The sequence below is a fragment of the Amblyomma mixtum genome, chromosome 7 (genome assembly GCF_055824585.1).
Source record: "Amblyomma mixtum isolate Tamu chromosome 7, ASM5582458v1, whole genome shotgun sequence".
In the NCBI taxonomy this organism is placed as follows: Eukaryota; Metazoa; Arthropoda; class Arachnida; order Ixodida; family Ixodidae; genus Amblyomma; species Amblyomma mixtum.
The window spans coordinates 143,653,726-143,668,375 of record NC_143018.1 but is presented as its reverse complement, the minus strand read 5'-3'; positions in this window follow the sequence as shown (position 1 = coordinate 143,668,375).

Below are 14,650 nucleotides of genomic sequence, written 5' to 3'. Positions count from 1 at the left end.
CAGCGATGTGGCGATGTGGCGCGTGTTTCAAAACGTTGGCTCCGCCAGGCCGTCGAAGAGTGCCGGGTACAGAAACTTCTGCAGCACCTCGGGAGGCTCACAGTTTCGCTGCGTATTCCGGGAGAGCGCGATAACCTGGGACAGTACAGAAAGAAGGATTCAGCAGGCTGCGCGTTTACACGTGGTCATCGTCATGTCATTCGTTGTTAAGCATGATATGCTTTTATCTCCCGTTGTCGGCAGTGTGCTGACGTCACGCCGAGCCCGAGAGCCAACATCCGGGCACTGAATTCCACTCATCCGGGCACTGAAACGAGAGCATCCGGGCACCGTACGAGATTTAACGACACTCTCTAAGCCCTCCTACAGGACCTGCATACAAGCGCCGGTAGCTTCGTGCCGAACGGGTGGTGGCGTTTCTGCTTTCCTGTACAGTGCGGTTTGGGTGTCCACCGAGATGACAGAGAATTAGTGCGTAATTTGCTTTCCTCAAAAAGCGTCGCCTTCAAAGGGCAAGGCATCGCGCCGCCGCATAATGGTCGGCGCCTGGCACGAGCGGAAGCGCTAGCCCGATATTATGGCAACAAAACAGGTGTATACTACGTGGGCGCCTCCGGCTCTCACCACGGGGGATGGTACACGGCCGCGGTAGTTCACAACAGCAACACAGTTAACGGCCTAACTTTCAGAGCCCGCAGTGCAACACAAGCAGAAGAGGTCGCGATTGCTCTCGCGGCCTCACATTCCAATTCAAAATACATAATCACCGACTCGCGAGGGGCCTGTCGGAACGTCGAACAAGGCTGCACTCCCTTCCTAGCCTATCGAATATACCAAAATTGCATACGGGATACGGACGCCGCACACCGTTACCTCATATGGGCCCCTGCTCATCAGGGGTTGGCAGGAAACGAGGCAGCAGACGCAGCCGCCCGCGCGCTCTCTCACCGGGCTGTTTTCTCCTCCCCATCCGATCAGGAACCCGATTTTAATCCGATCTATACATTCAAAGATATTACAACATATTATCAAAATTGTCATCGCCTTTAGCCTAGCCCATGTAAAGGCCTGAAGAAGGCGGATGAGCGGCTCCTTCTCCGCCTTCTCACCAATACATTGCTGTGCCCGGCAGCGCTAAAACATTTTGACCCCTCCTTTAGCGGCAGCTGCCCACACTGTAGTGCAGTGTCTTCTGACACCTATCACATGGTGTGGGCCTGCCCCTCCAACCCCGGTATTCCCCCCATCCCCAACCCAACCCGGGAGGACTGGGAGGCGACCCTGCTCGGCTGCCACGACTTACAGGCCCAACAAGCCTTAGTCGGGCGCGCCCGGGCGGCGGCAACCGCCACTGGGGTCCCATACTAGGGACCTCCACCTAGTGTTTGTAAGGATCGGTCCCTTACGGGCTGATCCAAACATACCTCTGTTCATTCGTAATAAATGTTTTCACCACCACCACCGCCGCCGAATGGGTGGTGGCGTTCTGAGGACCCGGCCAAGCAAGCCATCGCCACCGGCCGGGCTGCCAGCGTCTTGAGCCTCCGGGACATTAACGTTTCAGTGCAGTGGGGCCGCGCGGGGGCCCACGCACCTGTGTGTCCCAAACTCCCCAGTTGTAAATAAGGTTTTCACCACCACCACCTCCGTTCCGTGGACTGCCTGGCAGCGCTACAACACGCTGTCGCATTCCACTCCTAAAGGAGAAGCTCAGTCATCATTAATTAGAAGTTAATCAGTATTTAATCATTAATCAGTAATTAGTCAAGATTTAGTAATTTGTCATTACTTCGTCATCAATTATGTGTGACTTAATTCAGCGGTGATGTCACCAGTGTCACATAGGCAAAGTGGTGCGGAAAGCGCTTACGTCTCTACGCCCTTTAGACAGTTTCTAACGCTCTGCATATACATTCTTGTCAGGCCTGCGTCTCGTCGTGTCCGAGTACGCTTAGTGTTATGCCCGTAACCATTTCATGCTTACTCTACTCTCGGTTACCTGTGAGGCAGAGTTTTAGAGCGCAGCTCTTTGGCGTCCGTTCCTGGGTTTCGCGTCGTCGTCGGCGTCGGCGTCGGCCTCGTAACCAGCTCCGCCCCCAATGTCACGCTTTTCAATTGGTCGAAATGCTCGTGACGTCACAGTGCGCGAATTTCAAATGGGGCCAATTGTATTTTGGCTAGTAACCATGCAACCAATCAAAGGGATCGTATAGTCATGCTGCAACTAAGTTGGACTGAGTTTAGTTAATTGCTTAATTAATCAATTAGCCTAATTAATATAGAGGAGAATGAAGAGGTCAGAAGAGAAGAAAAGAAAAGAAAGACGCGCGCCGCAGCGACAACAGCGTCCGCGGAAGGAGACGCTGCTGAAAAAAAACAGATAAGTAAGAAGCCACGTTCCCTCCACCACCACGCACTTCCCCACTCAGTAAGACGTTGCTCGCTTCATATACGTTGTGTCGAACATTCTAGACAGTTCCAACAATTGACAGGTTAATGACAGAACACGATGGATAGAAATACAAGAATATAAATATGAAATAGCCTAATTAACCTTTCTAGTTAGACCGCATAAATCAATAAAACCGAGAACGAAATTGGTCGAGTTGGGGAATCGAACCAGGGTCTTCGGAGTGCGATACGAGCACGCTAGCCACTCCGTAATGCCAGCTGAATGGTTTGGAATGAACAAAGGCGCGTCTAGCTAATACGGCGTCTTCGTTCACTCCCATCTTCCCCCTTTCCCTTACGGCGAGGTGCAGGTGTCCACCCAGATATGCGAGAGAGATACATTTCCTTTCCTCAAAAAATAAATTTACCGTCCAGCAAGGCGTACAGCCGAATTGGCGATGGCGTTCTGTGGACTCCCTGGCAGCGTTGCAAGACGCTGTCGCGTTCCACTCTTACAGGTGAAGCTTAACATGTTAACCACACATCAGTAACACACGCAGACAGCCAATGGACGCGTCATTCGCTGGCAGCACTTGATTCATCATTCACAACCACATTCTTAACGTACCCTCCCTTGCCGCACATGCCAAGGATGTACACCACGATCACATTTTGCGCCACTCCTCTGTACTTTGCTTTGCTGAAACCTGGATGGATCCCGAAGAGCCTCTCGAAATCATAGATTTCCTATACTGCTGTGGTGCTCGCAGAGACCACAACAGAGCGGCGGGAGTCGCTATCTACTTGCGCACAGGTCTCTCTGCAATACCAGTCGAAATGTTTGGCACGTCACATGAAGTTGGCGAACTGTGCGCCGCAAAGTTGCCCAACGGCTTGCTGGTAGTAGCTGCCTACTTCGCCCCTACCGCACTCACGAAAGACGTCGTGCACTTCCTGCAACTCGCATTAACCGTCCATCGATCCACACCGATGTTAGTAGTGGGGGACTTTAATGTTGACATAAAGACAAACAGCAATTTCCTAACACTTATGCGGGAGAACATCCCGTTCCTCTCGCTCGTAACGCGTCTCACGGCTGTGACAACCTCGCGAGGCACTTGTATAGATCTCTTCTTTGAGAATCAAGCATTGGTGTACCAAGTCGAACATATATCAGTCTATTTCTCCGACCACAAAGCTTCCTTCATGACTGTCAAGAACTGTTAGTGGAGTCTTTGTTAAAGGAATACGTGTGAAAAATAAAAAAAAAATTCTGTGATAGCGCATACATGTGTTGCTCGATTTCTTTGCCTCAATCTATCGAAAATGTGAAACAGCTTATTTGCTGCGCTCAAATTTCGCATTAGAAAGTAACGTAATCGTCGGTACTTTTTCTTAACCTCAACCCCAGAGTAAGAGATGTGCGGGTTGTGAGGCATCACACGCGAGCCTGGAGTGCAAGCCGAAGGTAGCACGGATGAAGATGAGCGGTGGAAGTAGAAATGAAGACATGGGCGGGGCACTCACGCGTTCTTTACATCATAGCGCAGGCGCGTGGCTGTGTGGAAGAAACTGCTTGAAGCAGCGGTGCTAAGGGACAACGGGGATTTTTTTTTTTCGAAGGCGATGGCGGCGGTACCTGGGCGAGGCGGTAACCGCATGGATTGCTGAAAACTCCCCGAGCCAAGCTCAAACATGTCAATCCAAATATCCAATATGGCGGCGCTCGTTTAGGCGGCTGTATAGTGCCTAGAATGTACAGTATATTCTAGGCACTATAGCGGCTGGTTGCGGCCGGTTGCTCGCGCGTTCCTGGGGCCGTATTACGGAACTGTCAAATCAAAAACTTGTCAAAAAAGTGTCAATTAGCCGCGCTTCTATTGGTCGGACGTTGCCAGCGGCCATGTTTCTTTTTTGCGTCATGGGTGGCTGTCTTTTACGTCACGGACGTGACAGAAGTGGTGACGTTGCACACCTAATTATGCAGGTGCAATTTGACGTTTTTTTTTGACGGCTTCAAGGCGGTCAATTTGGCCGTTCCGTTTTTGACAGAAAATGGCGGCGGCAGCGGCGGTGTGTTTGGCGATGGCGGCTGCGCCGGCGCGAGCAAACGGTGAAGGAGGGCATACGAAGGCGCGTTTAACTTGCCGGACGAGATGTTTCGACGCCTTTTTCGACTGGAGAAGCAGACTGCCGAGTGGCAAATTTAATAGACCTTATGTGAAATGCACTGCCATCTAGCGGTCGCCGCGCGCGATCCGCCATGTTGGAGGATAGCCGCCGGATTCACAGCGCGTACCGGTACACGTTCATCGCGCGCGCTCGAGTTTCACCGTCCTCAATACGCCCACATATTGCTTAGTGCCTTGCTGTACACAGAAGGGTCACAAAGACGTCCAGGGAAAAAAGGGAAGACCGCTTGATTTGAGCGCATTTCTACTTTTGGACTGCGATCCCCGAGATCCGAGGCTCAAATGTAGCAGAACCGTCGCTACATGTCGAGACATCGAGCAATTCATTTTTTTATCGCCATAGCAAATTAAATTAGAAATAAGCTTTGTAGGCACGAAAAAAATATCACACAAAAGCTGTTTTTCTCCTGCGATTGCCCGTGAGGTGCTGCGATTATCGGCCTCGCAAGAGAGTAATCGTGATCAGCTGTTCAGTGGTACTGGTCGCGCTTTGTGTGAACCGTCGCTCCTAGCGTTATCCGCCGCAGCGATTACTAGCGTTAGTTTTAGTGCGAATATTTGTTTCGACAGAAACTCTAGCAAGGATTCACTTCATTTATCATGCAGCGCACCACTCCGAGGCTCTTCGCAAGGCTGCTCACCACTAGTAGGAAGTGGCCGCTCGCCCCGCGAAGCAACTTTAACGGGCAAACAAGCAAATGCTGCATGAACTTTTCAAGGAAAATGAAAAGCGTCGCATGTTGAGAGGCCACATTTTTCGACACTACCAACATGAGCGTGAGGTCTACTATCGTTTGCTTTCGGCGCCGACGGAGCACACAGAAAACGCTACCACAACATCAATTCAAGCGGCACGCCCATTTGAAAAAGTATCGAACCAAATATAAACTGACTCAAACTAGACCGAAATGCGCACATTTTTAGCCGTAAAGGAAAATTGTATTTGCGTCGCACATTTCTTGGTCTTCGGCGTCGGCAGACTGACGTAGGACTCCGTGAACAACTTGTAGCTCCGTGCTCGGTGGCGTTCGCAAAGTGTTTTGGACACGTAATAAGTGTCTGCGAAGTCACTTGGAAACTTGGGCAGTAGAGACAGGTAGACTGGCCATTCAGTCATGGTAACAGCCTCAAGTGAGAGGAAATAAGGCTTTCGAGCCAGCACAGCCGTAAGGAAGCTATCGCAGGGCGCGCCTAAATCCAGAGAGCAGAGGCTAAACGAGCTTCAGTCATCCTCCAACATGGCCGCTTTCCACTGGTTCTTCTTTTCTCCGATAGATGGCAGCCGATAGTTGACACTTCCGATAGTGGCGGAAAAGAACAAGAAAACTAGCCAGTAAGTATGCCGGTCATGAGGACGGATAAAAAAAGAGCATTAAACGACAGGTTAAAAACGCGGAAGTTAAAAATTGGACGAATTCAATGGAAAAGAAACATAGCGTAGAACTATATCGATAGTGGAAAAGGCAGATCAGGAAAGAATTTTTCGATGATAACTCAAGAGGCAGTGCCCTACTTTTTGAAGCTAGATCAGGGTGTCTTAGAACGCGCAGCTACAAAAAGAAATTTAACGAAGATGACACATATGCAGTGTATGCTAGATCTGTGGAAAGAATTGATCACCTCATAATCAAATGTGATGGTATCCATCCGGATGTCGATGCAGGCACAGTCACTCTTTCTGAGGCCCTAGGGTTTAAAGATAACAATGGTCATGTAAATAAATCTGCAGTGGAAGTCAGCAAAAAGCGATTGGAGGATTGGTGGCTGAAAAGCAGAGATGTGGCATAAGGTTAGAACTGTAGGAAACCTTAGGTAAGGTGATGGCGAATTTTAATGAGATGCCAACACAGTAAACAAAAAGAATAATAATGAAAGAAAAGCTGAGCATGGTGGCAATTGCCACGACCCCGTTTCAAAGGGGGCGCTCCTATCCATACCTCCATCCATCCATCCATTGACAGCCGTGCTGTGCGGACGTCGGTTTAGGTGCTCTTCGGATCACGCGTGGAAACCGGGACCGGACCGACTGCGAGAGCGACTGCGTAAAATAGATGAGTACTTTCCTTTAATAGTTTTAAAAGTGTGTTTAGTTTTTTTTAGGCTATTAGGGGAAGTGCAGATTAAGGAATAGAATTTAGGTAAGTGACCTATATTCGTCCGGGACCATTCGGCCGGCAGTTTTTTTTTCAGTGTTTTTTGTGCGTTATCCTTTACAGAGATACCTATTTTTTCTAAGTGATTGGTCGGCATTTGCGGTAGGCAGAATTTTATTTTATTTATGCACGTGTTTTCAAGTGTGCTTGTCTTGAGCCTGTAGTTATCTTAGCATTTGGTGGAAGCAATAATCGAGTGTTGCTAAGATGGTTAAGCTACCGAAGGTTACTTGTACGGAGTGTGAGGCGTCGGTGAATTTAAAAGAAACGCGGTTCGATTCGGTGGAGGAGGCCGAAGGCGCAGATTTTATGTGCAAATTCTGCATATTAGGTGCACGCCTGGACAGGGCTGAACAGGCGAACAGCGAACTAGTGCTAAGGATGGATGCTCTAGAAACAGAGTTACAGATAGAGAGGGCAGAGAAGCGTAAGCTTCAAGAACAGCTTTGTCAGTTGGATTCAAAAACGGCTGACACCGCCATTGGAAGCCACAATGGCGGGCATTCCAGCGCCGGCCAAGTGGATGGGGCTTGCACTCGCATAGAGAGTGATAAGCAAGTAAGTCAGGCATGTTAAAAACAGGATCAGCTACGCTCAGGTGGCAGCTGGGAAGTCGAGAGGCGATACTGAGAAGGGGACGAGCTAATTCCAGGAAATGAGGTCGCTGATAAGAGGCAGCAAGATCCGGAAGTTAGGAGGAAGGGGCAGAGTACGCTAGTGCTTATCGCTGGTGACTCAAACATGAGGCGCTGCAAAAGAGCTATTCTGGACCGGGTGAAGGGTGATAGGCGGGTAGCAGTCGGGGTGTTTCCAGGAAGGACAATGGACGATGTTCTGAGAGCGACTAAAAGTGAACTTTCCGAGAAGGCTGCAAGGCGTAACTTGGTAGTGGTAGCGGCGGGGCTAAATGATGTCCTGAATGGTAGCGCCGCACAAGTAGGGAAAATATTAGCTGAGGGAGTTGACGGTATAAGGGCGATAGCTCAGCAAGCGCAGATCGTGGTGTGTACAGTGCCGGAGGTACAAGGAAGGAATGTAGAGGTTGCTAAAGACGTTGTGAATCTTAATCGAGAGATAAGGCAGTTAGGCCTCGATAAAGGCTTTGAGGTGGTAGACATGAACAAGGAAGTGCACAGAGCAGGTTCGGGCAGTGACTTTGGACGAGATGGCATCCATTTCAGTGGAAGGGTAGGAGAAGAGATAGGCTGGCGCCTGGGAGGCCGAGTGGTAGCTTTTGTAGGAGGTCCACGGTGGCTCAGGGCGTAGTGGTAGGTAGAAGCGATGTAATAAATGTAACAATGGCGGCTGAGCCCAACAAAATGGCCGCTAGGAGGCCAACAAAGAAAACTACGAAAAAGAAATTTAACGCCAGGATCAGTTACATAAACATGCAAGGGGGTAGAAAGAGAGCGAAATGGCTAGAAATAGAACAGCAGTTAAAGGACGAAGCAGTAGGTGTGTACGCTCTATGCGAGACACATCTGAGGGATCTAGAAGATCCACCTTTAATCGATGGCTATATCTGGGAAGGGTGCAACAGAACAACAACGGAGAAGAAGGGAGGAGGAGTAGGTATGCTTATACATCAAGGAACAAATTGGCAAAAAATAAAATCAACTTGCAAAGAACATGTCTGGGTATCAGGTACAATTGCTGGCAAAAGGACATGGCTAGGGGTAGTTTATTTAGGGACTGGGGACAAATGCAGGCAAGAAAAGGATCTAGTTAAGTGCCTCAATGACGATATAAAGCATATTGGAGACGGTGTCGATATTATTTTGCTTGGAGACATCAACGGCCACATCGAGGATCTGGATGGGTACACAGATTGTAACGGAAGGATCTGCTATATCATGGACGGAAGACAACCCTGTTGTTTGTTCTTCTTCAGAATCGCTAACCTTCCTTGACTTATGTTCAACATTTAACCTCTTTCAACTTGTGAAAGAGCCAACTCGCATTACAGCATCCACTGCCAACATTCTGGACCTTGCTTTAACAACCTGCCCTGACTCCGTTTCATCTCTTACACTTCTGCCTGGACTAAGCGACCATTTAGTTATCAACTTCACTCTACCGTCACGTGCACCCCACCCAGTGAAACATTATAAGGTAATTCGGGACTACAAAAATGGAAATTATTCTGCAATTAGCACCGAACTAGAAAAATTTGCTGACATTTTTTTGCCCAGATTTTGGGAACGTTCACTGCACGATAACTGATCTCTTTTCAAAGACAAACGGAAGCCCTCACTGATATGTACATCACACTTCGTAGAATAACGTGCACTAAACGTTCACCATGGTTCAGTGTTTCCTTGAGGCGACTGCTAAACAAAAAAAAACGCATCTTTCGGCGCTGCACGGCATCTAACTGTACAGAGCGATGGAATGCTTATCGTACTGTGGCATCACAATACAAAAAGCCTCTTTTGAATGCGAAACGCAACTTTTTTCAAAATACCTTGCCTAGTCTACTGATTACTAACCCACGCAAGTTCTGGAATATCCTTCACGTGAAACCAAAAAAAAGGTATGATACTGAAAGATAACCAAGGTTCTATGATCCCACTAAACGAATGTTGCACATTATTAAATCGTACTTTTTCTCTGTCTTTCGTAACAACCACGCCAGTTACTCTTCCCGACATTCCTACCTTTGACTCCCAGTTGATGGATGCCATCACTATTGACTGGGAGGGAATTCATAAACTTATTGATAGTGCTAAAATGTCATCCTCTGCAGGTGCTGATGGTATCAGCAACAAGATGTTGAAAAGCACTATTACTTATTCTTCACTCATGTTGTCCGAAATTTTTACTCAGTCATTGCAGGCCGGCATGCTCCCTGACGACTGGAAGGTGGGCAAGGTGGTTCCAGTACACAAGTCTGGTGATGTTCACAGCCCTTTTAACTACAGACCAATATCATTAACTTCTATTCCTTGTAAATTACTTGAACATGTAATCTATTCTGCCCTCATGAGTCACCATGAGTCCAATTCTTTTTCACACCCCATCAACATGGTTTTCGAAGAAATCATTCATGTGAAACACAGTTAATCGCATTTACTAACAACCTTTTTGCAGTTTTGGATCGTTCTTCGATTGTTGATTGCATATTCATTGACTTTGCTAAAGCCTTCGATACCGTGTTTCACCCTCTTCTACTTCTCAAACTAAGCAAAGTAAACATAGATTGTGATGTATTGAAATGGATTGAATGTTTTTTGGCCACTCGTACTCAGTATGTAACAGTTAATGACTATGATTCTAATCTTTCCTCAGTAACATCGGGCGTTCCTCAAGGATCTGTTCTAGGACCTCTCCTTTTCGTAATCTATATTAATGACCTTCCTAATCTCATAACATCATCTATCAGGTTGTTCGCTAACGACTGTGTAATATACAGAGAAATTTCCAGCCCATCCGATACCTTGGTTCTTCAGTCTGACATTAAAAACATTTCTGCTTGGTGCGACACTTGGCTAATGAAGCTTAATGTATCTAAATGTAAAGCAATGAAAGTAACACGAATACCTTACAAAGCTAACCCGCATCCATATATTTTAAATGACTCTCCCTTAGCTTTTGTTTCTGCATATAAGTATCTTGGCGTATACATTACCAATGACCTCTCATGGAAAACGCATATCGAACACATAACTAACAATGCTAATCGCATGCTTCGTTTCCTTCGCCGTAACTTTTCACTTGCTCCGGTTAGTTTAAAAGTAGTACTGTACAAAACGGTCGTCCGATCTAAAACAGAATATGCGTCTTCTGTATGGGACCCTAACATTTAGTCACTGATTAACACTTAAGAATCAATTCAGAATCGTTCAGCCCGTTTTATTTTGTCTAACTACACGCGTTTCTCTGGCGTAACACTCATGAAGAGAACTCTAGACCTTCCAGATCTTTCACTCCGGCGTCATCTTTCTAGACTTTTCACTTTCCAAAAAATATATTACACAAATCAATCGCTAAAACAAAGTCTTTTCGCTGTTCCAAGTTATGTATCATCTCGCATTGATCACCGACTCAAAGTGAGTGTTCTGTTACGTCTCGCCTTCGTCGTGGGGGACGACAACGACATGGCAGCAGCGAAATGCCGACAAACCCCGAGACGCGCGTTGGGTGAGCGCCTGGATTGCCACGGAAGCCGCGTCCGTCTGCCCGGTTGAGCGAGCGTTTCCCTTACACCGAGTGTCAACGCGCGTTCGTAATGCGCGGGGACGCCGCTCATGGACATTCCGGCGTCTGCGCTACGGTGATGGCATCGTTCCCCCCTCTCCCAGCGCGTGACGGCGGTGTGATCTCTCTGGAGTGAGTGAGTGCGTGTGTGTCTGGGATTGGTGCCAGTGAGAACTTCCTTCCCCTGCAGGCCCGGCCCCCATCTAGGGACCCTAGGGAAGGGAACCCCGGCAGCGGCACGGCCGGGGGGCTCTTTGTCATCGAATGATCTCCTGATGAGCTGTCGACATGCAGCGTTCATGCAGCTCACTTGTAAATATGTAAATTCCTGTATAAAGTCCTCTCTCATTGTCTTTTTCCAGCAGCCTCGTCTCAGACGCCCCTCATTCCCTCTCCGGCACACGACCATGCTACCTTGTATTTAACAAACTGGTGGCAGCGGTGGGGTGCTGCTACCTCGTATGTAACAGTTCCAAGTTGCAGAACTAACCAGTATTTTTATTCTTTCCTACCCAAGACCAGCTCAGACTGGAACCACCTGCCCGCCAGCATCGTCTCCATCTCTGAACCAGAAGTTTTTAGATCTGCTCTTCTTCATCACCTATGTTAACTACTCTCCTTATTGTATTTTATTTGTATAAGTGTACTTAACAATCCCATGTGCAACGCCTCAACGACCCTGATAGTAACGAAATAAATAAATAAATAAATAAATAAATAAATAAATAAATAATGCTAGACTTGTGTGAGCGGCACAACCTAGTTATTGTCAACAGAGAAACTAAATGTGAGGGACAAATCACGTGGGAATCCCGTAATAGGCAAACAACCATTGACTACTTTCTAATGTCGCAGGGAAAGCTCGCAATAATGGATATAGACGAAGAGGGGAAGTACAGTCTAGGAATTGATCATAAACGTATTAGTCTACAGTTGGGAGCCCTAGTCAAAAAAGAAATGCAGCGTAGCCAAAAAGACAACGCAAAATTAAACGATGAACAAATTGCGCTAATATCAGCCGAAATAGAAGTAATCGAGAAACGCCCCATGGAAAAGTGGGATTATAATCAGTTAGAACTGCTCATCGCTACAACAATGAAACAAGTGAAATGAGTAAACCGCTGGAGAGGAAAGAGGAAGCCACGAAGCTGGTGGATAATGGAAATTAAGGAGGCCATCGAACAACGACGGGTGGCTTCAAGGGAACACACAGAAGCAAAGAAGGCGCAGTTATCTGAAGAGGAAATGGGCGAAAAATGGGAATCTTATCGACAAAAGAAACAGCAAGTTCAGGTCCTAGCCCAGGCTAAAATGAAGCAGTCCTCTGATAAATGGCTGGCTGAAGTTCGCGAGGCAAATAAAGGGGGACCAAGACAATTCTGGAACCATATAAGCTGGTTGGGAAAAACAAATAAAAGAATGCAGGAACAGATTATAGATGCTGAGGGAAAATATTTAGAGGGAGACGATGCTGTGAACTACTTTACATCATTTATAGCTGCGTCTTTTAGCAACGACAATGGGGTAATCTCCCCAAGTGAGGCGGCAACACAAGACAGCACAATAGAGAACAGCTTAGAACTGACTAGTCTTAACTGGGAAAAGGCGGAAGTGAATATTCCTAAAACCACATCCGCAGGGATAGACAAAATTCCAATTAAGCTGATTAATGAACTTGGCCCAAGAAGCAAGGAAGCGCTGATAAAAGCGTTGGAGACAGTCATAACAAATAAGCAAATTCCGCACAGCTGGAGACAGAGTAAAATGAACTTGATTTATAAAGGGAAAGGAGAGAAGATGAACATCAAAGCCTACCGTCCGATTACGATAACGTCTGTTATGTACAGGCTGGCAATGCAGGCGGTGAAATTAAAAAGGCAGGCATGGGTAGAAGGTAATCGGATACTCGGAGAACTTCATAATGGGTTCAGAAGGGGTAGGCGTTTAGATGATAGCCTGTTCGTGCTTACCCAATGCATAGAAATAGCTAAGGCGGAAAACACCGCTGTTTTTAGCCCTTCTGGACATAAGCGGTGCATACGATAACGTGAACAGGGCACTCCTGTGGAGCATATTGAAAGATTTAGGTATCGGTCATGAGGTAATTGATTTTCTACAGGAAATCTACCGAGATAATGAAGTTGAAATTACATGGGAAGGGAAAAAAAGTACCACAACTGTGGGGGTGCACAAATGATTAAGGCAAGGTTGTCCTCTATCCCCGCTGCTGTTCATGCTTTACGTGATAAATATGGAAAGAAGGCTAGAAGAAAGTAATCTAGGTTATAATATGTCGTACAGATTAGGCAGAAATGTAGTTGAGCAGCCACTCTCGGGTTCAATGTATGCGGACGATATTGTACTGTTAGCAGATAGCCAGGAAGCTTTACAAACTATGGTTAATTGCTGTGGAGACGAAGGAGACGCTCTTGGATTCAGTTTTAGTGCAACTAAATTAGGTGTGATGATTCTTAACGATACAACTGACCAGGTGCTTACAATACGAGGCCACGAAATACCCAAAGTGGCCGAATAGAAATACCTCGGGATATGGCTAAACGAAGGGCAGATATACGCGGAAAAGCACGAACAGGCTCTTAGGGCACAAGGACGAAGAGACGCCGGGATAATGAAACATAGGGCATTATGGGAGTACAACAAATATGAAGTACTAAGAGGTATTTGGTAACTGATAACTTTCAGCATGAGGGAAAGCGTATTTGTGACACTGGCTTAGCTGATACTTTTAACAACTTTTTTATCCAGCAAGCTTCTCAGAATCAAATGGGCAGCAGTCAAGATTACACTGCATTCTTGAAAGGAAGCAACAGTTCATCATCACTTTTCTTTGCTCCGACAAACTGCGCAGAAGTTTTCTCGTGTATAAGCACAATTAAAAATAGCAAGTCAGTGGACACAAATGGCCTCCAAATAGCGCCCGTTAAACATGTTCTTCACCCTATATGCCCAGCCATTACGCACATTTACAATTTAATATTATCTACCGCTGTATTTCCGAAAGAACTCCAAGCTGCTCGAGTGATACCGGTTTTTAAAAGTGGCGACAAATCTTTGATCCAAAATTACTGCCCTATATCTATATTACCGGTATTCTCTAAAGGTATAGAGAAGTTACTGCATGGCAGAATCCTGTCATTTTTTAACAAGCATGATCTCCTCCTTGACTTTCAGCACGGTTTTCGAAAGAATCGATCCACAGAAACAGCGCTACTTACACAAAAAGAAATAATAATAGATAAATTTCAAAATATGGACATAGTTGCAGGTATCTACATAGATTTCACAAAAGCGTTTGATTTATTAAGTCACAAAATTCTCTTACATAAAATGGAAACCTACGGTATCCGTGGAAAAGCACTAGACTTAATGGAATCATACCTCTCCCATAGAACACAGTATGTAGACTTTAAAAGCTCCTTGTCCTCAGTACAGAATATCTGCACAGGAGTTCCCCAGGGAAGCATATTGGGTCCGCTTTTATTTTTAATTTATCTAAATGATATTGTGCATTGTGAACCTGATAGTACATTTGTATCTTACGCCGATGATACTTCAGTGTTCATTTCCGGGAAATCAGAAGATGAGATTGAAGAAAAAGCAGGTAGAACAATTAATGCATTAAATACATGGGCACAAGCAAATTTTCTGAAGATTAATCCTAAAAAGACTAAAATAGTTTTGTACTTGCCGAAAGGG